The 27,267-nt window shown below is 44.7% G+C and overlaps 1 pseudogene across 1 annotated transcript in view; it reads left to right on the top strand.

Annotated features, from left to right (window-relative positions):
- LOC147613233 (uncharacterized) overlaps positions 1–27,267 on the top strand; it is a 99,168-nt pseudogene that overhangs the window by 49,927 nt on the left and 21,974 nt on the right. The window contains exons 4-5 of the transcript XR_015263382.1: positions 21,770–22,397; positions 22,597–22,676. The product of XR_015263382.1 is annotated as an uncharacterized LOC147613233 (transcript). The remainder of the gene's footprint in view (positions 1–21,769; positions 22,398–22,596; positions 22,677–27,267) is intronic.

Genomic DNA, 27,267 nt, shown 5'->3' with positions numbered 1-27,267 from the left:
GTTGTGGGCATCCAACAGATTCGGAGCATCCCAATGCACTTAAGGTTCATTGTTTGGATCTGAGAGGGGGCCACCCAGCGCGTTATTGAGAGGTTTGAGCATTGGGATATTCCCACTCTAGAAGTGTATGGAGGGGATGTGATTGCACAAAAAAAGGAGGTGCTAGTGTCAGCTTGCAGCTGGAACTTCAACCAAAGGAATCTTGATAGTAAGCATTTAAAGCTACATTTGACAAGGAAGTAATTGTCATTCATAACATGAGCCGCATGTTGTGGGCATCCAACAGATTCGGAGCATCCCAATGCACTTAAGGTTCATTGTTTGGATCTGAGAGGGGGCCACCCAGCGCGTTGTTGAGAGGTTTGAGCATTGGGATATTCCCACTCTAGAAGTGTATGGAGGGGATGTGATTGCACAAAAAAAGGAGGTGCTAGTGTCAGCTTGCAGCTGGAACTTCAACCAAAGCACTTCTCACTTTATGAGTTTGGAGAACCTCATGCAAAGGGTGGATTGTTCAATTAAGGCTTGGCAAGAGTCCACATTTTTATTTTCTTCAAGAATATAGAAGCATGTTGTGTTTCACCTTTAGGAGCAAGGCTAGTTCTCCTCACAGAAGGAGAAGTGTAATGAAGCAATAACTTAGGGTGCACATGCACATGGGCATGGGTCTAGGCATATGGGCTTATACATGTGGGATTAGGACATCTGTATACATGTGGGATTAGGACACATGTGGCTCAGGAGCTAGATAGCTTAGCACGGTTTCCAATGAAACTAGACAGGACAATCTATGAATAGGAGAATCATTACGTGTGTAGATGTATGATTGAATTTCTTTGACTTTGTGTGCTATTGTTGATGTGTGCACAATGCTTCGATTTATGCATAGTTGTCACGGTAGGAAAATACGATACGGTACAGGAATTTTCAGTACGATATGAAATTTTGGGATACTGTACAATAAAATACGGTTTTTTATTTAAAGAAAACCTACAAACATAGACATTTTCAATTTGGAAGCGTAGACTCTAGAGAAGTTTCAAACCAAAATTTCATTAAAAATAAGTTTGAAGTGACAAACAAAAGTACATAAGCATAGAGGTGCGATGTGTAGGCATATGCTCACTTATGGTAGTGCTATGTGTGAACAGGGCTTAACCAAGGGCACTTTTTCCCATGTGGTTTTTCCCCTTGGACATCAAGTGTGAAAGGACACTCTAACATATAATATTTTGTACTTCTATATTATATGGATGTGGCACACATGCAAGGGTTGACTTGCATTTTGTGGATACCACACTTTTGGCTCTCTCTCTCTCTCTCTCTCTCATTTCTGTGTGTGAGCTTCTCAACCTTGCACCTAACCCTAATGTGCAGGTTTGTGTGTGTGAGTGTGTGAGTCCAACACCCAACATTTGGTATCAGAGCTGGGAGCTGGGAGCTGGCCTTGGAGAACTGCTGCTGGAAAAATTTCTGTGAAATTCCGTCCGTAGGCTGCCATATTCCGTCGCCTGCGTTTTTCCGTCCGTCAGGTTCCGTCGCCGCTCTGTTTCCGTCCGCCGGTTCCGTCCAGTAGCTCCACCGTCCGGCCGCCAGAGACGGGCGGCACTAGTGGGGAGCCCACCACCTCCGCCCAGCCTCGCGGGCGGCACCGCCCTGAAGCCGGCGACCCACACCAGCGCCGCCCAGCTCCGTCAGCTCTACCGCCGTCCCGTTCCGGCCGGTGCTACTCCAACGGACGCAGCGCCGTCCCGTTCCGTCGACGACTGCGACTACCCGTTCCAACGCGCCACGGCTCCCGTCCCGTTCGGCCGCCGTCGCCTCGCCCAGCGTCGTCCGAACGCTTCTGGCCAACCCTCTCCGTTCCGGTCGGCGCCTTGCGCTCCGCCACAGCAGCCGACGTCGCCGGCTCGCTATTCCGTCTCGACCCGTGCCTGCTCCGGCCATCCTACGCCGGCGACTCCAGTTGCCCTCCGTTCGCGCCTGCAGTCTTTACCGTCGCCCACCCAACATTTGCTCGCTTGTTCTGAAGCGCCTTCACGCTGGCTCATGCTCACCTGCCCGACTGACGACTCGCCCGACACCTGCTCGCCAGCTGCCGCCTTTCATGTTTTTCACTGTCGCCTGGCCCTGGTGCAGCTAGCCTATGCCTGCGCCATCAGCTCCGTGATCTTCAGCCCCAGCTCCTCGTCGGCTGCCCACAGCCAACCACCGCCTTGCAACGACTCCATCCAAGCCTCCACCTGCAAAACGACTTGGTCAGCCTGCTGGCTCCCTCTATTCGACTCTCTGCTCCAAGCCTGCTGCCCTTGCAGGAAGGTATTTCTCTGTACACATTTTAGATCAAACCTAAATACAAAATTTGCAGCAGTTCCAGTGCAGGTCATATGCAGATTCAGCAGACACTTCTGTGCAAGTCAAATTCACAGGAAAATTGCAGGTCCAATTTGGGGAATTTCTCAATTTCAGGACAAATTGATAAAATTGGGCATGGCAATTTGGGGGTTTTTGAAATTGTGGTCAAAATCAGCAAATTGAACCTCTCTAATTTGCAAAAATTTGGGGGTTTTCAAAATTGAGGTCAAAATTGGCAAATTGAAGCTCTTACATTTGCAGAAATTTGGGGCTTTTCTGAAAATTGGCCAATTAGATGCACATTGAAGCGATAGGAGTGCATAAAAATTGGGGATTTTCTGATTGGAGCATGTAATTGGGCATTACAGCTGCGATTTGTCGCGTATGTATACACATTGAGTGTAATTGGACAACTTGGTGCAAGTTTACACTTGCTTTGGTTTGCAGGCATACATTTGCACAGGACATTTGGTTGCCTGGCAGTGCACATTGGTGCTTGGTTTGCTTGCAGTTATACTTTGTTGACATGGCACAAAATGCTACAGATGTATTTGGTGTGCTCACCCAGGAGGACAAGCTGGATGGATCTAACTACTCCCTCTGGAGTTTTATGATCCGTAATTTGCTGGTAGCCAAAGGGCTTTGGGGCATCGTGTGTGGTGATGACACACGCCCACATACCATTCAACCAGCCACGCCTCAAAGGGGAGGTGCTCAAAGAGCTCCTGATGCAGATCCTGCTCCCACACAAGAGCAGAAGAGATGGGACTCTAGAGATGCACAGGCCATGTCATTGATAGCCCTTTCAGTGAAAAGGACTATTATTCCGCACATTCGTTCATGCAAGACATCGAAGCTTGCATGGGACACATTGGAAGCAATGTATCAGGTACGCAACGAGGCAAGAGTTGCCTACTTGAAGAGGCAATTGGATCTTCTTTCTATGGATGAGGGTGACTCCATGGCAGATCATCTCACCAAAGTGAAAGATTTGCAGGAACAATTGCTCAACATTGATGAGGTTATCCCAGACAGACAGATGGTCACCAACACTCTTCATTCTTTACCGCCTTCCTACTTGGGCTTTCATACCTCTCTCAACCTCTCGATGAGAGGAGGTGGTGATCCCGTCACTTTTGAAGAGCTCGTGGGTTTACTCTTGCAGGAAGAGCAAACAAGAGCAAACATATCGAGCAACCGTGGTGGAGAAAAGGCATTTACAGCCAAGGATAAGGGTAAAGCAAAGAGCTTTAAGCATGGGGGACAACAGTCTAGCAAGGCTGGTCATGGACAGCCCTCTTCTAGTGGTGAAAAGTCTGACAAAGGGGATGCAAACAAGCCCAAAAAGAAGGGCAAATGTCACTACTGCCATAAGCCTGGACACTACATCAGTGAATGTAGAAAAAGGATTGCAAAAGAGAAAAAGAAAGAAGCAGGCAATGCAGTAGCAGACTCTTCGGATGACAAAGCACAGCAGTCAGCTAATGTAATCCAGGAAGAGTACACTTTTTTGGTCACATGCACTAGTGACACACCAGGTGCTTCAGACACTGATATGTCTTGCATTGCATCTGACAGACAGAATGCATCATGGTATTTTGATAGTGGTGCTTCGAGCCACATCACTTCATGCAAAGATGTATTTCAGCACTTGGTTTATGCTTCAAATGGCCGCACTGTATCATGTGCAGATCATACCACATATCCAGTAAAGGGAATTGGTAATGTCATACTTATTGCAGCCAATGGTGCCAATATATGTATGAAAAATGTATTGTATGTTCCAGGAATAAAGAAAAATCTGCTCTCCGTCTCAGCCATAAACGATCAAGGTTTAAAGGTTGAATTTGAAGATGGGAAGTGTTTGGTAAAAGACCCATCAAAGGGTTATGAAATAGTCACTTCTGGAACACGATACAAAGGCTTGTATAAGCTGGACAGCTATGACAAGCGCACTTATGATGCAAATACAGTGGCTGCCCACACTCCTGCTATGCATCATGCAGAGCTATGGCATGCTCGTTTTGGGCATGTAAATTTTCAGAGTTTGATGCTTTTGCAGAAGCATCATATGGTTGATAATATGCCGCTTCTTGAGTCTCCGCCAAGACATGTATGTGAGGGGTGTATTTTGGGAAAGATGCATCGGAAACCATTCCCCAAAAATGGAGCTGTTAGAGCTGAAAATAAATTACAGCTCATACATAGTGATGTATGTGGTCCAATGCGGACACCATCCATAGGGGGGCATCTTTACTTTGTCACATTCATTGATGACTACTCCAGGTTTGCTTGGGCTTACCCTTTGAAAGCGAAAGAAGATGTGTTTACATGCTTTCGACACTTTGTAGCAATGGCTGAAAATATGTGTGCATCTAAAGTCCAAACACTTCGCTCAGATAGAGGTGGAGAATACATGTCAAATGCATTCAAAGATTATATGCTTCAAAAGGGCATCAAACACCAATGTACTGTGCCTTATACACCGCAGCAGAATGGTGTAGCTGAGAGGAAAAATAGATCTCTCATGGAGATGGCAAGATGCATGGTGAAAGCACAAAAGTTGCCTCACAAATTCTGGATGGAAGCTATAATGTGTGCAACTCATGTGTTGAACAGGTGTCCAACAAAAGCTTTAAAAACCATAACACCATTTGAGGCTTGGTATAGCCGAAAGCCAACAGTGGATTATATGCGTACATTTGGGTGTTTGGCATATGCACATGTGCCAGAACAACTCCGAACAAAGCTTGATGACAAAGCAATTAAATGCATTTTTGTGGGCTACAGCAATGAAAGCAAAGGATACCGTCTTTATAATCCAACTACACGAAGGATTTTTGTGAGTAGAGATGTGGTATTTGCTGAAAATTCAGAACAGCCCATGGTCAGCTTGTATAAAAGCAATGATACAGGCATACAGGACATGTTTGATGGATTTTTACCCATTGCAATTAGGGGGGATTCAGATCAGCCAGCCCCTACACAAGAAAATCCACATGCAGAACATGTGGACCAGCCAGCCATTCAACCCCCTTCTGTGGAAGAAGTGGAAGATCTTGTCAGGGAAGAGCAAACAGCCATAGACACAGCCAAGTCAGTGCCAAGATGGTTGCTGAAAACTTTGCAAGAAAGCAAACTTGCAGCTCCACTCACAGGTAGAACAAGGGCTAGTTCCAGCCATGCCTTGAATGTACATCGTGGGGAGTCTGCATTCGCAATGGGTGGTCTCTTTGATTCAGAAGAGCCTTCTTCTTATGAAGAAGCACATGAGAATGAGCATTGGTTGCAAGCTATGCAAGCTGAAATTTCTTCTATCATGAAGAATAATACATGGGATCTTGTGGAATTGCCTAAAGGCAAGCATGTAATTGGCACAAAGTGGGTGTACAAAGTCAAAAGAAAGTCTGACGGTACTATTGACAGGTACAAAGCAAGACTTGTGGCTAAAGGCTACTCCCAGAAAAAGGGAGTAGATTATGAAGAGACTTTTGCTCCTACTTCGAGAATGACCACAATAAGATCAGTGATTGCATTGGCTGCCCATAAAGGATGGAAAGTGCATCAGTTGGATATCAAAACTGCATTCTTGAATGGGGATTTACAGGAGGAAGTATATGTAAATCAGCCCATTGGTTTTGTAGTTCCTGGTGAGGAACATAAAGTATGCAGGTTGCACAAAGCATTGTATGGGTTAAAGCAAGCTCCAAGAGCTTGGTATGATAAGATACATGCTCATCTAACCAGCCAAGGTTATGAGAATAGTCCAGCTGAAAGCACATTGTATGTGAAGAAAACCGATGCCGATATTCTCATAGTCATCTTGTATGTAGATGACATGCTCATTACAGGTACAAGCAAAGCACAAATTTCAGATTTCAAAGCTGATTTGAAAGCTGAATTTGATATGTCAGATTTGGGGCCTTTACACTACTATCTCGGCATACAGTTTATGCATACAGATGATGGCATTGTTATGCAGCAAACTAAGTACATAAAAAGTTTGCTAAAAAGGTTTCACATGGATGAATGTAAGCCCATTTCTACTCCGGTAGAACCAGGTGTAAGGCTTACTATGCATGATATTGGAGAGCCTTTTGAGGCCGGCCTTTATAGCCAGGCAGTGGGATGCCTCATTTACTTGTGTAACACGAGGCCAGACATATCTTTTGGGGTGTCTTTGTTGAGCAAATTCATGCACAGCCCAGGCACAAAGCATTGGCAAGCAGTCAAACGCATTTTTCGTTATCTTAAGGGTACCCTGGATCTTGGTTTGTTCTATCCCAGGGGATGCAGCTTGCAGCTTTATGCATACAGTGATTCAGATTGGGCTGGTGATTACGATACCAGGCAATCCACCAGTGGGAATTGTTTTTTTCTTGGCAGCTCATGCATATCTTGGTTGAGTAAAAAGCAACCCACTGTTGCTACATCTACTTGTGAGGCTGAGTACAGGGCAGTCTTTACAGCTACAGTAGATTGTGTATGGTTGAGGAGACTATTGGCTGATCTTCGTGAGTGTCAGCAGACACCCACCACCATTCTCACTGATAGCCAGAGTGCTATGGCCGTGGCACGAAATCCAGTATTTCATGCACGTACCAAGCACATAGAGATTCATTATCACTATGTCAGAGAGAGGCTACATGTAGGGGAGATCAGTTTATCTTATTGCCCTACACAGGATAATGTTGCAGATCTATTCACAAAGGCTTTACCTCGAGAAAAGTTTGAAGCTTTCCGCAAAGCTTTGGGCTTACTCTCATACAGAGAGTGATCTGCTACCTTGTACAGGTTCACACTTCCACTACAGGGGGGATTTGTAGGCATATGCTCACTTATGGTAGTGCTATGTGTGAACAGGGCTTAACCAAGGGCACTTTTTCCCATGTGGTTTTTCCCCTTGGACATCAAGTGTGAAAGGACACTCTAACATATAATATTTTGTACTTCTATATTATATGGATGTGGCACACATGCAAGGGTTGACTTGCATTTTGTGGATACCACACTTTTGGCTCTCTCTCTCTCTCTCTCTCTCTCTCATTTCTGTGTGTGAGCTTCTCAACCTTGCACCTAACCCTAATGTGCAGGTTTGTGTGTGTGAGTGTGTGAGTCCAACACCCAACACGATGCGCCTAGTACAAAAAGAGGGCAAAGGCCCAAGGAGAGACTAGACAAAGGCATCACTATCAGAGCTCTAGCTGAAATCATCCTCATGAGAAGAGGACACATCGGTGGCCTCGCCGAAGTCGCCATCGCTAAGGAGGTTGCCCTCATCATCGAACTCGGGCTCTCTAAGCTCATGTGAGAAGCCAAAGGGAGCATCCTCATCTGCAAGAGCGGCTGTGGAGCTACTCGAACCACGCCGCACATAGGTATGCACCACGTCCCTGGAAGCGCGATGAATCATGCATCCACGTCTTCCTACTTGCACTCCTTTGCCACTACCTCCACGCCCACGATGAGTGTGAGTAGGTCGTCGATCAAACGACTCGAGCTGTCGATAGATTTCTGCATAGATCCTCTCATCCACCTCATCTTGCTCTTTGTTAACACTCTCAAGAGTGCCCCGTGTGAGCTTGAATGTATCCACATTCACCTACATTGTACAATGATCAAGTGACAAGCAATGTATTAGAATTTAGTTTCAATAAACATTGAAGTTTGAAATTTGAACAATGAATGCTTATAAGTTATAACTTATAAGTTATACTTGTCTCGCCAATTCCAGTTTTTGCATCGCGCGCACCATGCACAAGTTAGCGCAGCAATACACTAGCCACTCTTACTGTTGCGTGCTCAAGCGATTGTGTAACTTCGTGTGTACAAGTGAGTATGAACTCCAGTTCCTCTCACATGCACCCGAAGAGCAATTGTGAGCTAGGACTCTCAAAGCCACCTTTTGGAGGCTTGAGAGCGCATACCCAAATGTCTCCCACCAGAAGAGGGGTTTCACAAGGGATTCCCTCTTCCAGCAGGTAGTAGATGCAAACGCGGCTCCCCCCCCTTTGGTCGTTGTAGCTAATGAGCTCCTCAAGGAACTTCCCATGGCGATCCTCTGGAAATGCTTTGGGCAAGAAATTATCCCGGTCTTCAAGTAACTCCATGTCGGTGAAGAGGGCGGGTGATTTGTATGCTGGAGGCAATAATGCGGCAAGACCATGGATACGTCTTTGCATCCACTGCCATCTCTTCTCCACAATGGCCAACATACCATTGCGCTTCTCCTCGTCGACGGAAGGAGAAGTGCGCAACTCCGCTATGGCCTCTCTCATGAAGTGAACGAGAAGTCCATTCACACACACACCCTTCTCCTCCCCTTTTACAAAACCTTAGTCTCTTAATAACAATAGAGGTAGCTTCGGCCATTACTTCCTTCATCCACACTAACTTGTCCATATCCTCCATGAGCAATTCAATGCAATGGGAGGCACAAGGTGTCCATACTATGGAGGGATAGTCCTCCTCGAGCAATTTCCCCATACGGTGGCAATTTGAAGCGTTAGCGGTGATGACTTGTACCACATTCTCCGGTCCAACCTACATGTCACAATACACATAAATGGATGCAATGAGCGTATGAGACTTGAGTCATGACTCATGACATAGCCACATATGAGTCTATGACATATGCTAAACTTTAAACTTTAAAGACTTGAGTGCAATTTGAAACTTACCTCCATGATGGCTTGCTTAATATGGCGATATATGAATGCGCCCGATGTTTTCCTCCCTGCCTTTCCGGAATCCACGCCCCACACAAAGTATGTGCCAAGAGGGCAAGAGACAAGTATGTTGATGATGCCTCTCTTCTTCTCGTCACTCCATCTGTTGGAGAGGATGCTACACCTATACTTGGACCATGCTGCCTACACCGGATTGAGAGATCTATCGATTCTCTCCTTCTCATCCACAAGCCTCTTTGTGTGCGCATGTCATGATAGGAGATGTCGGTCCATCCTTCACATGGGTCCACATTTGCAATAGCGAGCACATGGAATGAGAGATTGCACTCAATAATGGTGTGTGCAATCTCTATATCCGCTAATCGTTGCCGTTCTCAGAGATGTGATAGAGAAGAAGAGACACCCCCAGCAGCTTGGGCAAGAGTGGCTTGCCTCATGTGAGACTCAAACCTTTGCTTCTTTGCGGCACCAGCGGAGGCGGCGGGGGAGGATGTATCACATGGCGGGGAAATGACCTCATCATCTGCTCTTGAGCTTCTACCACTATCACGGTGAGCACCCAATCCACCTTTGATATTGTTGAAGATCTCATTGGATATAGCTGGGGGGACTTGCTTGCATGGCGCAACTTGCCCCCCCACCTTTCTGAGATGTTGGAGAAGCCTAGTAACTCCACTTGTGTATTGTTTGCCACAATACTTACAAGTCCACCTATATGACTTGGACTTTCCATCGGCTCTCTCTACATCGATAGCATGCACATTGAAGGCTTCATTCTTCTCCCTCATCATCGTAATAGAGAGACAAGGAGAACTAAGAGATGGATAGGCTTGAGAGAGAGGCTTGAGAAATGAGAGAGTGAGAGGCTTGACTCTTGAGAGAGAGAGAGAGAGCCTAGAGGCTTGAGAGAGAGAGAGAGGCTTGAGAGAGGGGGGAGAGTGGATTGAGAGTTGAGAGAGAGAGAGAGAGAGAGAGAGAGAGAGAGAGAGAGAGAGAGAGGGGCTTGATAGTTGAGACTTGAGAGAGAGAGAGAGAGAGAGAGAGAGAGAGAGGGAGGCTAGAGCTTCAAGAATCAAAGCTCAAGGCTCAAGCTATGTAGCTACTAGCATGGAGAGTGAACGTTGAATGTATTATGTGAGGAAAGCTTGGGGGGGTGGGCATTTAAAGCAGCTCTAGGGCCGAAAAGCAAGGCTCCGAAGCTAGAAAAGCAAAGTTAAAGAAGTTTGACAAAAGTGAGTAATATTTTATTATAAAGTGGAAAGCAAAGGGAAAAAGGCAAAAGCAAAAGTTTGGTTACGCTCTAGGCAAAAAGGAGAGCCCTCTTCAAGTATAAAAAGGCTTGAATCTCTCTTGTAGTATCATGAAGGAGATCATGGAGTGTGTGTGTGGGCATCATTATGATCATGGAGAGCTTCTTCTTTGCCATCAACACCTTCTCCAACTTGCTTTTCAGATGTACGGTCAGCCCTAGACTTGTATGGGCAATACGGACTCGTGTATGGAGCCGTACGGACTGAAAATTTCAAAAATCCTAAAACTGCTCCAAAAACCCTAAAAACTGCTTTTAGGAGATTTTTATCGCCCGAAAACCATTAAAACAGGTTTTTTATGAGTTTTCTTGCTAAAAAGAGTGATTCTTGGACTTGGAATTGGAATTGGACTTGGACTTGGACTTGGATTTGGATTTGGATTCATTGGACTTGGATTCATTGGATTTGGATATTGGATTTGGTACTAGTCCGGTGAGAGATACTTGTGGGTCATCCTCGTGGTGTGCTCGCAAAGATCTTGTGCCTTGACATCGACATCGACTGAAGGAAGAGAGTTAGGGTTTCATGTGGGAGACACACACAGAGAAGAAGGGAGAGAGAGAGAGAGACATGTGGGGATCAATCAACTCACAAAGTATGAGTGTGTGACTTAGTACACATAGTGCACTTAGTACATTAAAAGTACTAAGTGTACTATGTACTATAAAACTTATGGGCTTGTACACACTATAAGGGTGGGCATAATGCCTTTACCCCAACAACCTCCCACTTAAAGGCAGTGTGCCCTTAAGTGAAGGAAAAGAAAAAATCAGCATGTACATGATAATATACAAGGCCATATCAAGGCTGAAACTGGCCTCATCCAATGCCCATCAAGTGTCTGCAATGAGCAAACCGCTCTGGAGGCAAACTCTTTGTCAACAGATCAGCCGGGTTGTCATCCGTATGAATCTTGATAAGCTGAATCAACTTGTTCTCTATCACCTCTCTGATGAAGTGATACTTCACATCCACATGCTTCGTCTTTGCATGAAAGACAGGGTTCTTTGCCAACTGGATGGCACTTTGACTGTCACAATGCAACAATGGAATATCCCATGTATAACCCAAATCAACCACTAACCGAGATAGCCATAATGCCTCCTTGCAAGCCTCTGTGGCTGCAATATACTCGGCAGTAGATAAGGCAGTGCACTTCTGCATCCTGGATATCCATGACACAGCACCTCCTGTGAATGTAAACACATAACCGGTAGTAGACTTCCGGTTATCTGGATGACCGGCATAATCCGAATCCGTGTAACCATGCACTAATGCATCCTGTTTGCCAAAGCAGATGCACATATCCTGTGTGCCCTTCAGGTATCTCATGACACCTTTCACTGCTTCCCAATGCTTCTTGCCAGGTTTGGCCATGTATCTAGTAACCACTCCCACTGCAAATGCAATGTCCGGCCTGGTAGCAACCATGGCATACATGAGACTGCCACAAGCTGAAGCATACGGAATCTTGGCCATACCAGCCCTGTTACTATCCGACTATGGGCTGTCCATAGCACTGAGTTTCACATATGGAGGCAAAGGAGTACTAGTCTTCTTCCCCCCCTCCATATTGAACCTCTGCAAAACTTTGCCAATGTATTCCTTCTGAGACAAATACAACACATGCTGATTTCTGTCCCGAAGTATCCGCATACCCAAAATGTGATTTGCATCACCCAAATCCTTCATATCAAAGGTCTGATGCAGCCTCTTCTTCAAGGCATCCATCTCTTTACGAAATTTCCCGGCAATCAACATATCATCAACATACAAGATGAGGATCAATAGACTGCCATCCAAAGCTTTCTTGGTGTATAAGCAGTGATCTATGTCACTCCTCCTGAAATCCTGGGATTTCATGAATGTATCAAATTTATGATACCATTCCCTTGGTGCCTGTTTGAGCCCATAAAGACTCTTTTTCAGCTTGCATACAAGCTTCTCCTTTCCATTCACTGCATAACCCTCTAGCTCTTGCATATATATCTCCTCATGGAGATCACCGTGAAGAAAAGCAGTCTTCACATCCATCTGAATCAAATCCAGATCATCATGAGCAACCAAAGCTAATACAGCTCTAAGTGTGGTCATTTTGACCACTGGAGAGAAGATCTCATCAAAGTCCACACCATATTCCTGCTTGAAGCCCCCTTAGCTACTAACCTGGCTTTGTATCTTGGCGTTGCATCAGGTGCAACTTTGAGCCTGTAAACCCACTTGCATGGCAAAACCTTCTTGCCTGTAGGTAAATGCACCAACTTCCATGTTCCATTTTTGTGCAGAGAATCCATTTCTGACTTCATAGCACGCTCCCAAAGAGCCTTGTTTGCCCTCTGTAAAGCCTCCTTATAACAAGAGGGCTCCCCACAGTCAGTGAACATCAAGTAGTCAACCCCTGGAACAAACCTGTCAGGGGGTCTGGAGGGTCTTGTGGACCTCCGTACCCAATGACCATCAGGTTGCTGTCCAGCCTGCATATCACCTACTGGTGGCTCCTGTTCCATGCCATAAGGTTGAAAGATCATGCCCGGTATCTCCTCTAACTGTGGGATATCCATAGGGATATCTTCTGCCATCTCTGGCTGTCCATTTGGACCATTTTGAGCACCATTTAAGGGCTGGTTTTGTTGCTGTAATGGCTGATTTACAGCCCTTGGTTGTTGTCCATGATGTCCATCATCATCAAAGATGACTCTGCCAGGCTCCTGTTGCCTTGCAGGCTCCTTATACATGCATGTTTCATAAAAAATGACATCATTGCTGCGTATAATCTTTCTATTCACTGGATCCCAAAGTCTATACCCCATTTCACCTCTGTCACCATATCCTAGGAATATGCATTTGTGAGACTTAGGATCAAGTTTGGTGCGTATTTCCCTGCGTATGTGCACGTACGCAACACAACCAAACGCTCTCAAGTGCTTGTAGGACGGAGGCTTCCTTGTCCATACTTCCTCTTGCACTTTCCCACCAAGCCTCGTGTTAGGTGACCTGTTTATAAGATGAACGGCTGTCATAACAGCTTCAGTCCAAAAACCATGAGGTAACGCAGCATGTGACAACATAGAACGGACCTTCTCCTGAATGGTCGTGTTCATCCTCTCTGCTGTCCCGTTTTGTGGAGGATCATAAGGAGCAGAGAGCTCCCTCTTGATGCCTTTAGCATCACAAAAGTCCTGAAATTGTTTGGACATATACTCTCCACCATTGTCGGAACGCAAAGCCTTCAGTGTTTTGCCAGTTTGATTCTCAACATGAGCAACAAACTTCTCAAACACTGAGATTGTATCACTCTTCAAACGAAGAGGATAAACCCACACCTTGCGTGTGGCATCATCAATAAAAGACAAAATATTTTGCCCCTCCCAAAGAAAGCTGAGGCATCTCACATACATCTGTATGCACAAGCTCTAACTGAGCATCTTTCTGTCCAAGAGCTTTCTTGTGGGGACACTGGAGTTGCCTGCCATATATACAATGCTCACAAAACTGAAAACTTGAGAACTTTAGAGAAGGCAAGTAACCAAAACGAGACAATTGCTCCATTCCTTTGACACTCATGTGTCCCAACCGGCTATGCCACATAGAGATTTCCGAGAGCTCGGTTGCATTTACATTAGCATGGTGACAAACACCAGCATGCATGAAGTAAAGAGTGTCCACCTTAGAGCCAAATAAACTACTCCTTCATTGCCAGCAGTATACCTGACAAACAAGTCTCTGCAACCTGTGACATGAAAGGAGGCACCTGAATCAATGATCCGTGAGTGCACACCATGACCATCTCTTGCATGGAGTGAATGGGCATCAAGTGAAGACATGAATAGGACTTCATCCTCACTGTCACCTGCATGTGACACATTGACTTCTTCAATCTTGACTTCACTTTTGCCCTTTGGCTTTGCATCTTTGGCTTCATCTTTGTCTTTGTCTTTTCCTTTGCCCTTTTCCTTTTGATCATTCTTCCATTTGTAGCATTGCTTTTTGAAATGTCCCTTCTTGCCACAATAATGGCATTCCAAGTCCTTTTTGGAGCGGGACTTGCTCCTTCCCCATTCTTGGCTTTTACCCCTTTGCTGGGATCTCCCACGTGCATTCATTGCATTGGATTTTCCAACAGAGTTGTTCTTCCTGTTCATCCCCTCTTGAAGGAGAGCACCCTCCACATCTGCATATGACAGCATAGCATTTGAATTGCTAGTGGCTGTCCTGAATGTGTCCCAACTTTCTGGCAAAGTGCATAAGAGAAAGGTGGCTTTGAACTCATCGTCCATTGCCAACTTTTGATTGATGACCTGGCTGACAACACCATTAGACTCATTTAAGTGGGCTGTCATAGACGCCCCTTCCTTCATTTGAAGACCTATGAGTTTCTTCAACCAATACACTTTGCTTGAGGCACTTTGCTGGGCATACAAGTCCTGCAATCTTTGCCACATTCCCCAAGCTGTCTTCTCTTCACGTATGCTGAAAAGTAAAGAGTCTGACACAGACAACATGATGGTGGATCTTGCCAGCTCATCCATATCTTCCCATTCTTCAGCAGTAAGAGAAGCAGGCATTACACCCCTTTCTTTGATGGGCTTGTGTTGCTTCTTCTGGAGCAACACATTATAGCACTGGGTTTGCCAAATGTCATAATTATGTGAGCCTTCAAGCTTCTTGATGTGAAGCAATGAAGAGCTCTCACCTGTGGTTGCCATAGCAATATGCAATCTTTGACACAGTCAATGCCTGACTCCCTGCAAGATGTGCAAACATTGCCACAGTTGTTCTCCCAAAGTTTATCTCCCACTGCGGAAGCACGAATGCAACTCTCCTCCCACTGAATGTGATAAAATCACCAAAATCTGGTTGCTGCAGATTTATGACAGCACCTTAGATGTGCTCTGTTCCCCTTCCAAAATACTGTACGGCAATACTAAGTGCTCACCAATGATGTACCAAATCTGTACCGGCAAGTACAGCAGCTGAAAATGAGCCTTTTCCTCACTCAAATCAATGTACAGCCATGCCAAAACTTGTACAAAGTTGTACCAAATCTATACCAGCAAGTACAGTAGCAATAAATGCTCTCCTGGCTGTCCAAATGAGTGAAAATCAGACCTTGACTGTCCCCACCATTGCATACAACAGTCCTGGACAGAAATTGGGCAAAAGCCCCTTGACTGCAAGTGGATTACTGAGGGTTCAAGGCATAAAAGTCTTCCCTGCTGCTTTGCCAAGCTCAACAAGCACAAAATCTTGAAAAGCCCCTTGATTCAAGATCAATTTCTGATCATGAATGGTACATTAATGCACATGAAGGCATCCAGAGTCTTCACAATGCTTCCCCCTAGCCACATATACATCCAATACATAAAAGCCCCTTGATTTACTGGCACATTGAGTGCTTGACAGGCATCAACACATTGTCCAAAGCATCAAATGCCTGTGCCTGCATGCAAATCAACCCAATTGGCACAAAAGCCCTTTGATTTGCACTCCAATTTCCTGCAATTTAGCCCCGGAATGTGACCAATGTCACCCAATGTTGCCAATTGTGCTCAAATCTGAACCATTAGGACCTGTACATGCTCAATTGATGATAATGGACATGCAAATCCCAAAAAATTGAAGCAAATACCTCGTACAAATTTAGTAGGCGGGATTTGCTGACGGGCTGTTGTTGCAGGCTGCACTCCAGAGTCTAGGTGCTGCTAGTTGTTGACGTGGCGGGAGCAGGGTTGAAGGGCAGCAAACGTGCAGACGGCAGCTCCTCAGGTGGGAGCTCCTCAGGCGTGCAGCAGCAGACTGAGCCGACTCGGTCAGCAACAAGGGTTCGGGCACAAAGCGGGGATGGCACGTAGGCCGACGAAGGGCTGTGGGAAGACAAGGTCTTCGTAGATGCAGTCCTCTGCGATGAGGTCGCGCACGGAGTTGAAGTCACGCCGGCGCCAGTTGAAGGAGTTGCTTTTACGTGTCCGCCTGAGTGTGCATACCCGCCTGCCTGCATGCGCATATCCGCCCACCTACTTGCGTGCGCATATCCGCCCACCTGCCTGCGACTGGTTCAACGACTCTTTTGGCTGGCTTCTTCCCTCATAAGGGCGGGAACAGAGAGCCAATTGGACGTGGACAGCTGGCACTCAGAGGCCTTGCAAAGCAGCTAGAGAGCCGTGCTGTCAAGGGAGTGCAGGCGAGGCAGAGCTGCAGAGGCCATGAACGGTGTTGTAGGCTCTGATACCAATTGAAGGAAGAGAGTTAGGGTTTCATGTGGGAGTCACAAATAGAGAAGAAGGGAGAGAGAGAGAGAGACATGTGGGGATAAGTCAACTCACAAAGTATGAGTGTGTGACTCCCCTATCACACATGTATATTTGCTCTAGTACACATAGTGCACTTAGTACATTAAAAGTACTAAGTGTACTATGTACTATAAAACATATGGGCTTGTACACACTATAAGGGTGGGCATAATGCCTTTACCCCAACAATCGACATTGACTTGGATATCCTACATCGGCATATCTGTTATTTTTGTATTCATTGATTGTATTGATCCTGGCCAGCGTGCCCGTGGATTGTTTTTGAAAGGGGGGGGGGGGACCTGTTCCCTACTCAGTGTGGTGTATTGTGCAAGGTCCCTATTCCCTTCTGTCTCTCCTCTCTCTCTATATCTTTATCTCTTGTACACATGGTTGAGTCTCTCACTGCATGCCCCGCTCGGCTTACACAATTTGCGACACAGTTCCATAGCCTTTATAAAGGGTATGCCTTCCTTCATTGGTAGAGATGATGTAAATAGCATGAAATAGGTAGATTGTAGAGAGGAACGTTAATAAGGCTAGCACGAGTAAGAGGAATCGATGGCGAGAGGACTCTATGATGGCTCGCTGTAGTAAACATTGAGCAAAGCATCACAAGCACAACGCCTCAACACATTATTGCAAATCACAAGTAGCAAGCGCATCACAGCTTAAACGAGAATTCAAATGACAGCTCATCACAGTCGAGGCGGTTGAGCTAGACCAGTGCACGCATAGCATTGGCATCTCATGAAAGCCCGAACGCAGAGCTGAAGAAAAGACAATTTGAATTTTTTTACTATTATAAAAAAAAGCATCATCGAGCTCTCTTTCTTGAGATCTCAGCGTTTTGATCACCAAGCATCATCAAGCTTATGCACCTTTTGTTGTGCAAGGTGTTTTGCCTTCTGCTTACATTGCCAGTGAGCTGAATTTGTCAGTTGAAGACCGAGCTAAAAGAGCTCTCAATTGTTGTGAACAAGCACAACAAGGCAAAGCTTGGCCACTACCTTGAGGAGGAGGAGGAGGAGGAGGAACCTTCAGTGGGTTGGCTGCCAGCGTGAGGAGAAGGGAAATTTTGAGCAAAAAAGAAAAGAAAAAAGAAAAGGGTGCCTATTTCCATCAAATTTTAGAGTTACTTGGGTCTTTTCACACTTCTCTATCTTTGGCCATTCACATTGCTTGGGACCTTCTACACCATTTTGTCCACTTCATTCACCCAAGCCATTGATCTACCTTATACCCTCGTTTACCCTAGGGACTGCTCACACGCACTCATGGTATTTGTTTTGGCTAGTGGCCATTCACATGCTGTGTGTGGGTAATTCACACACATTGTGGCTTGGGTATAGGTTGGTTATCGTATGGGGTTCGTTCACACGTGATTGTATTTTGTGAGTTGTGGGGTCTGTATTGAGCATTGGTTGGTGTTTTGTACACACTTTGTGTTCGTGAGAGGGTGCTTACACACTGTATTTTGTGGAGTTTTTTCACATGTGCTTCACATTCTGGGTGGGTTAGCATTTGTTTTGAGCACTTTGAGTGTGTTCACACGCTTTGAGTGTGTCGGGTTGTGTTGACGCACATCTATGGGATATTATTACTATCCTTCATTGCATTGACATATTGCACACCATCATCTTCATGGGCATCATTTCGACACCTTTACAGATTCAGATCGTGGGAGACGTGCTCATTTACTATTATCATGGGCTACGTGCTTGCTACGTCAACTTGACATTTTGTGCCTCGGACCACATTTGGTTTGCCGAGTTCACACATACATTTGGCACTTCTAGGCTTACACACTTCGATCCTCATTTGCTGACTTCATGCTATGATGAGGTAGCATACTCTTGCCATTGTTGGATGTTCGAGCTCCTAGCCACTGGCGGCATTTGTTCGATGAGGTGGATGTATGTGCCAAATGGTCCAGATGGTTCGCACACGGCGACTTCATTGACTTCATTGCTTGGTTACCTTGATACAGTTGGTCCAGCTTTGTTTGCATGGAACAAGTCTTCTTTTGGTGACTTGTTCGAGTGTCTTACACTCTTGAGCCCCCATGATTATGTTTTTGATGGTGTAGACTACATCGACATGGATCTGAATGATGATTATGATGTATTGTATACTCAATACACATGATGATGTATCTCTGATACACACACACACACATATGATCATATTGATGTATCACACACGTGCACATGAAGATATACATGCACATGATGATTGTGATACATATGCACATGATGACATGGATACATGCACATGATGATGGTGTATGTGATGGTGATATGTGTAAGCTAGATCATGTGGGCATGATCTTGTGGATAGGGATGGCAAGGAACATTACGAGTGTTGATACACCTAGGCCTACCTACCTTCTTGGGGATCATAGTAGGGATGCATTTGATGATCATGTAGAGCAGCATTCGATTAGTGATGCATCCATTGCATCCATTAGTACTCACAAGGTTAGTGATACTTCGCATGTGGAGTCACGGGATACCTATGAACATAGGTCTGTGTTAGATGTGTCAGGCTATTCTTCTAGGACTTTCACATGTGGGGACATTCACGATATCACTACTACTAGCTATCATAGCTTATCTGGCAGCGTTTGTGTGGATATAGTGCATATATTTGAGCAGTAAGACATTGAGCATGAGGGTAGTGATGACTTTACTGTGGTGAGACCTTCTAGGGGGGGTAGGATTATACATATGGGTCTGGACAGTTTTGTATTTGACATAGATATTTTCTTACATCCAGTGTTGACGGAGATAGACCATACTTATGAGGATGGCTTCATTGATCTTGGGGATTCCATGGTTAGTGATTTCGTGGCTGATTCCACTTATCTCTCATGTGTGGATACATTGTTTGTCTTCTGTGACGATGACACTTACATGATCTTGTTGATCATGTTTTTACTTTGGAGGATCACACACACATAGAATTTGTACTTGAGGATTTGATGCATGGTTTGGATCGTGCCCATACACACATTGCTACAATGGACTACGGTATTGCTTCACATTTGTTTTGCACGATACCAACTTATGAGGATGGCTTCATTGACCTTGGGGATTCCATGGTTAGTGATTTCGTGGCTGATTCCACTTATCTCTCATGTGTGGATACATTGTTTGTCTTCTGTGATGATGACACTTATATGATCTTGTTGATCATGTTTTTAATTTGGAGGATCACACACACATAGAGGGATTTGTACTTGAGGATTTGATGCATGGTTTGGATCGTGCCCATGCACACATTGCTACAATGGATGACGGTATTGCTTCAGATTTGTTCTTGCACGATACCGACCATGAGATATGTTTCTTTGGCTTTCACGATTGTCGATACGATCCTATTTTCTTTGGAGCCGAGACATTCATTTTTGGATGTATCATATGCCATTTGCTCTCAATATTCCGGCGAGGGGTTTTGAGATTTCTTGATGGACACCTTGGGTTTTGGATTTGCACCACAATCACGAGGATGGGCTAGTGAGCTTTCCCTCGGATTTGAGCTTTTCTTTCGACCCAGGAGCTACTATTACATTGGCTTCGGGAGTCCATGATGTGTACCATACTTATCCATTTTATCCTGGAAGATACACGGCTAGTTTTGTCATCGATAATGGTTTCTTATCCTTTCCATTTGATCCAGAGCATTACAGAGCCATTGTCTTGGAGTTCGCATGCATCGGATTTCCTTTTGATCCAAGCGGGAGCATAGTTAGCTTCATCATCGATATTGGTTCGCTACATTTTCTATTTAACCTAGGTGGTTTGAGAGCCATTACCTTGGATTCTACTTGGCTTGGATTTCCTTTCGGTCTAGGCGGTCGTATCCTTAGCCTCGCCTTTGACGACATACCACCTTCCTTTCCGTTTGATCCTGGGGTTATGCGACTTTGGTGTCGACATTTCATGACTCGTGTTTTTGGCATCCATTTTCTTTGGCATCGACACCGAGTTATGGTTGATTTTTGGCTTTTTGTATATAGCCTATTATTGTATATGTTTTGTTTGTACATGATCATCCTTTGATTTCAAGGACATGGGAGGGGATGGTTTCTAATGAAGCAATAACTTAGGGTGCACATGTACATGGGCATGGGTCTAGGCACATGGGCTTAGGATATCTCTATACACGTTGGATTAGGGCACATGTGGCCTTGGGACTATAAAAGGCACATGGACTATGTACTTTGCTATCTTTGGACATTCTATCTTTTGGACAATCTTGGAGCCTTTGGCTTTCTTGCATTGGGCTTATGGAAGGCTATTTCCATCCTTTTGGTGAGAGGCTAACTCACTTAGGCATCATGGCCTTGTATGTGATTATCTCCTTAATACATGCGAGCTTTCATGATGATTTCCCATATCTTAGCTTTCAAGTTTTGCATTGGCTTAGCTTCATTTCAAGAAGTCAATCCTAATTTTAGTCATACAAATGGTGCAGATAGGTGCTACACAAGCACACTGTACACCACACTAGAACAAAAGGAACCATGCTCTGACCCTCCCCTCGGCCTTGGGGATGTTTCCTCCTTTTCTGCATTTGACTGTTCGTGGGGTTTTCGTATACCGTTCTTCTGTGGATAAAAACAACTCCCTTGTTCTTCTTGTTTGGCTTTGATACCAAGTAAAATCCTTTATTTTTTAATGCAGTGTTGTATATGCAGATTCTCTAGCTGTCAAACTTGTTTCAAATGTTAGTGTGAAGATTATGTGGGAATTTGTTTTCATGTGCTTTATTGTGTTGATTGTCTAGCCCTGTTAGTGTGACAAGGACCTCTTTTCAAGCTACAAAGTTGGGAGGGCAGAGAAGCTGGTCTTTCAATATCTTAGAATTTCTGATCACCTTCGTTACTCCTTAAAGATAACTCCATAAATGGTTTAAATGGCTTTGGAGTATTTCTTTTGTCTTTTTAGCGATCATTATTTTGAGGCTTACCAAACTTTTATGGACTATGACACTTTGCTTGGTTCTTACGTCCTTAATTGTGATCTTGGACAGCATCAACTTTTACTTTTGGTTGTCACAAGACTGCAATATGATGGCTATCCTAATTTGGTCAGCACGTTGTATGTGAATTCTTTAACAGATGTAGCTAGCTCTTTGAAACGGCCAGCAAAATCTCCCTTGCGTAGAAGGTTAGCTTGGCGGAGTAATGAAAGAGAAGCAATTCGTCGTGGAATCCTGATGTTTGGCGTGGGCAGGTCAGAAAAGGTCAGGGGTGTCATGCGTGGCTCGGTAAAACAGATGCAGCATGGATTGCAGATTGCTGTTGGGAGTTTGTTCGTGCATGTTCTGCATATTCAGACCTGAAAGAAAGTGCCTTTGTGGAGAAATTGCTTGGAAAAGCAAAAGACCTAGGCATTGAAGTGGGTCCAGAGGTTACTGAACGTGTAGGTCAGTGGGAAAGAATGGAAAAATCAGGTTCAGTTTGGCTCAAGAGAATAAGGCTGCTTGATAATCTTGGTCATGTAGTCAGGCTTTGTGCCAACCCAGGAACAAAAGAAGCTGCTTATAATGCCATTGATTCTTTGGGTGATGCAACCCTTCCCTGTGATTGGTGGACCAGGGAATCAGATCTGGCACTGCTAGCTGGAATCTATAAGCACGGGTTTGGAAGCTATGAATCTTTGCGAATGGATGAACAATTTGCAGAGGCTTTTGGGCCCTCTTTGGAAGAGAAAGTGTCTGCGGGAGAGGCAGCAAGTGGACGCAAGGTAAAAAAACAAGCTTTGAGGATTGAGATGACTGGTGCAATAGGGTTGAGTTTGTGTCAGATGCACCTTGAAAAGATATTGCTGGTTTAACTGGTTTTCGTATGGGGCTAGTACACTTTCTATGTTTGATGCCTTCTTTGAAACGGTTGCCAGTCTGCATTTTTTCTGATCTGTGCAAGCCATCACCGTTGTTTCACAGGATCTTGTTGCAAACAGCACGGATCAAAATAATTTTAGGAAATTTTCCGATCATGATTCGGATGCAGAACTGGATGCCAGGTTTGAACTTTCAATTCACATAGCTTGGTTGGGTTTATCATTGCTAGCCATTAGAGTAGGTGCATTTGTAATGTTCTTTTTGATGGATGCTTTTGACATGTGACATGGTGGGCTGTAATCTTGTATAAATGATATGAGCATAGTTAAAGTATATGCATTTTGCAACAGCTCCAAGCTTTATTGTAATTGGATTATGGGATCACTTAGGGTTGTGGACATTGCTGCTCTCTTTTTCTATGGGTAAAATTGAAAGTTACTCAAAAATCTTGTTACTGTTGGGATTTTACCTTTGACAATAAGATGGGTTTCTCTCGTCCTTGCTGTCATTGGTCTGATTGGCGGGTGAGAACAAAGACCTCTTGGAAGAGGCTGGAACTGCTACTTTTGCGTTCTTATTTGCTTGTGGCTTTAAGATCCTTGGCAAGTATTTTCAACTTTGTTTCATGTGCACTTGCCTCCTTGATTGAAACATTGAAGGATAACTTGAGAGAGAGAGAGAGAGAAAGAAAGAAAGAAAGCTGTATTAACGTCTACTAGAGGCCGAACTTGAGAGAGAGAGAGAGAGAAATCTCATCATGGATGAAATAAGAAAAAGCAACAACTGAAAACTGAACGCTAAGATCTCAGACTCTGAGATTATAAAAGATGAAACATCTAGATCCTCCTATGCCAGTTATAGGGTACAATAAGTAATGGGATATGGGAGAGCTGAATAAAAACAGTCAAATCAGCCTTGTGTGCCAGGCAAGGGCCCATGCAAGATGTCCATCATGGGTAATACAAGAAGGCTAGAGATGTCGATACACTGCTGTGCAGATGAAGCTGCTCAATGGTGGGCCGGGATCTCCGAAATCTGGGGCTAATGAGCTGGGGGTGGCCGGGGTCCAACGGGGCGAGGGCTGTTGAGTATTCAGAGTCTCTATTTGTGTACCCCCATGTGTCCGTTTGTGAACAGCCCTTGTATGTGTGTGTAAACACTCACTTATGTGAGTATGTGTGTAAGTGCATGTGAACCACCTCTTGTAGCCACTTATGTGTGTATGTGATAAGCAGTAATGTCCACTTGCCATGTGTCATTTTCCTAGTGTGTGTGGTGTCAAAGGATAAGGCTCCAAAAGCCTATAATTAGCATTGTACTATTTGAAGCATAATCATCAATAAAAGTAATATTGAGTCGTGCAATAACTGAGCTCCTCTCATTTCAGTTTGTCACATCTCTCACTCACTCTTTACTACTATCTTTACCATGTATCCATTTAGGCCTCCATAGCAACCTCCCTGCTAACCCTAATAGAGCTCACAAGGGCATCTAGCTCTCTGGAGTGTGCGTGGCCAATCTAATGTGACCCCATGGGCCTGCTGCGAGGGGGCACTGCGGTATAGGCTCCCATATATCCATGATGGGTTCTGCTGCCTCCCCATCCACCCCTCTAGGTTGGAAAAAACTGGTGATGGACAAGATAGATTTGCAAAGACTCAGTCGTGCGCACGCTCCGAGCTCTCCCCTGTTCATTGGCGACGCCTGCGCTTTCCACCCCAGCCCGCCCTCCCCCCCGCCCCCCCCCGCCCTTGGCTTCGCTGCCCGCCCTGTCTCAGCACAGTCCTCCCCCCTTTTTCGCATTTCATTGTCTTTGCCGCCTCCCCCTCTTCGCTGTCTGCCCCCCCCCCCCCCCCCCCCCCTTCCCTCTCCTTGCTGCACATTGCCCCTCTGCTTTTTCTTCTCTCTTGTCGGCTGGCTACAGAGCAGGTCAAGTGAGATAAGCATGCTACAGGACTTGTTAATATGGTAAATGCTGAATATATGGTAATAATGTTGGCCGACTCGATATTGATGCTGCCGACTGGATGATAATATTGGATAAATGATCTAAGGCTTACTCAAGGCTTACGCAATGGTTTACATGCACATGAGATGAGTGCTATGCAAATGCTGACCATGAACTAATGCAAACCCTAAGGCTTTTATTGACTTCTACATGCATGAATGATTCTCTTCAAGTGGGTTAAGGGACTTGATTGACTGACTGACACTTTAAGGCTGAGGAAAGACCTATGTAGCTCGTGCCTGACATATCCTGGAGTGGGGCTTACAATGGGGCTACGGCATATGACAAAATCATATCCTAAAGGATCCTACTGTTGTACAACGATGCATTGATGAGGAGCCATCTTGTCACCATGTGCTATAGTGCAGAGTGCATGTGACAAATAAACTGATGCAAAGTGGATGTGTAGGCATTGCATGTGGCTGCATAAACAAGGCAATTGAATCAAGAGGAAGAAGAACAGCTGCTAAATGCACGATATATGATATATAGATTGCATAAATCAGAGGAAATCGAAAAAATGGCAAATACGAGCGAGACAAAAGTCTTTTCTAGATAAAGGCTGCTTGTCAAAACAAATTTTCAAAAGCTTGCATGCTAAAAGACAAAAGCAAAGCATACATCGTGTGCATAAGCCTGCCTGACAGTCAGTCGACCAATGATGTTGAAAGGGAATGTGTGGCACATTTCCAATCAGTCTTTGCTACACCAGGGCACTTCTTGCGGGAAGAGTTGAAAGCGAAAGCCAAGATGCTTATAAATGTGACACCAATTCTTAATCAACAAGAACCTGCACAGATGGAATCCCCTTTCACGAGCATGGAATTGCAAAGTTCTCTTACTAGACTGGGTAAGTGGAAGTCACCAGGATGGGATGGATTGGCTATAAAATTCTTTCAACATTTTTGAGAGGAATTTGAAGACATTCTATTGGCAATGATAAATGTTGCATGGTTACAAGGAGTGATGCCTGCTTCTTGGCAAGAGGGTCTTGTGAAATTGGCTCAAAAAAAGAATGTATGCCTAAATTTGGTTGATTGGAGACCTATCACTTTAATGTCGTGCTATACAAATTGCTGACAAAATTGATCTCCGATAGAATCGTCAATGTGCTTAACAAAGGGTTGCATCGTGTCCAATATGGGATTATTCCTAGACGACAAATAACAGACAACATATGTAATGCTTATGTGGGAATGGAGTATGCCAAATATACTGGTCAGGAGGTGTTGCTATTGCAGGTAGACATTGCCAAAGCATTTGATACAGTGCATTGGGACTTTATTGCTGCCATTGTGAAACGTCTGGGGTTTGGTCCAAAAATGGCAGAAGTCATCTGGTGGTTGTATGCAAGCATCACAGCTAGATGTATCATTGGGAAAGGATTATTATCACCCTGAACTTTGGGAAAATCGGTTAGGCAAGGTTGCCTACTAAGCGTAATATTGTATGTAATTGCCACTCATCCTCTGTGATGTATTGTGAGTGAGCAAAAGAAAAAGCAGCAAGGTTTGGCAGCTACCACAGACGACACTAAGGAAGAGGCCAACTTGGCCCATGATGGCTATGCATTGCTTGTCACATGTAGTACCCCGTCTATGCCTTCGTCTAGTGGTGCTACAAAGCACATCACTTCATGTAAGATGCTGTTCGCCACTTTGCAAGATGCACCTAAAAGTGGTACAGTTTTTTGCTAATAATGCATCGTATGCCATTAAAGGCATTGGGAATATAGATTTGACAGCATGCAATGGTGACATTTTCACTTTACATGACACATTGTATGTACTTGGAATTCGTAAAAATCTCATTTCCATATCTGCTCTTGCTAAAACTGGGTTTAAAGTTCAGTTTTTTTATCACTGTGGCTCAGAGCTTGATCGTCGAGATGTAGATTCTATTGTCATGTCTGGTACATTGTGCGATGGTTTGTACAAGGTAGATATGTATGACAGGATACAAGAGTCTCATGATGCTATGATTGTCTCTATCCCTACAGTTCTACGTGACATTGAGTTGTTGCATGCTTGGTTTGGTCACCTTAATTTCCCATCTCATATGCGGTTTCAAAAGCATAACATGGTTCATTAGTTGCATCCTTTGTAGCTCCTTGCGAAGCATGTATGCGAGGGTTGTTTACTTGGGAAGATGCATCGGCATTCTTTTCCCAAGGACGGCACTGTGCAAGCTACTCGATCATTGTAGCTTGTGCATAGTGATGCTTGTGGCCTGATGCGGGCTCTATCTCTTGGGGGACATCTGTATTTTGTCACTTTCATTGATGACTACACTCTGTTCACTTCAGTGTATGGCTTGAAAGCCAAATCAAATGTGTCTGCATCCTTCTGTGCTTTTTTACCCTTGGCTGAAAATACTTGTGGGCATAAGCTTGTTGCTTTGCGTAGAGATCGAGGGGGTGGTTATTTATCAAATGAGTTGACAGGTTTTATGCAGTCTGATGGGTAGATGCATGCTTAAAACCGAGGATTTGCCTAGTAGATTTTGGCTTGAGGCAGTCATGTGTGTCAACTATGTGCTGAACCGTTGTCCCATTAAAGCCTTGAAATCTATGACAGCTTATGAGGTTTGGAATGGGAGAATTGCAAGGATGACTCGTATGCGATTCTTTGGTTGTCTGGCTTATGTGCATGTACCAACCCAACAAAGACATAAACTTGATGCAAAGGCCATCAAATGTACTTTTACAAGCTACAACAGTGAAAGCAAAGGGTATAGACTTTATGTGCGTGCTACAGGTAAAATCA

Source organism: Cibotium barometz, chromosome 44 (assembly GCF_041138505.1).
Source record: "Cibotium barometz isolate CiBa-2024 chromosome 44, ASM4113850v1, whole genome shotgun sequence".
Classification (NCBI taxonomy): domain Eukaryota; kingdom Viridiplantae; phylum Streptophyta; class Polypodiopsida; order Cyatheales; family Cibotiaceae; genus Cibotium; species Cibotium barometz.
The sequence above is the reverse complement of the archived record's forward strand: the minus strand, read 5'-3'. Positions and strand labels throughout refer to the sequence as shown.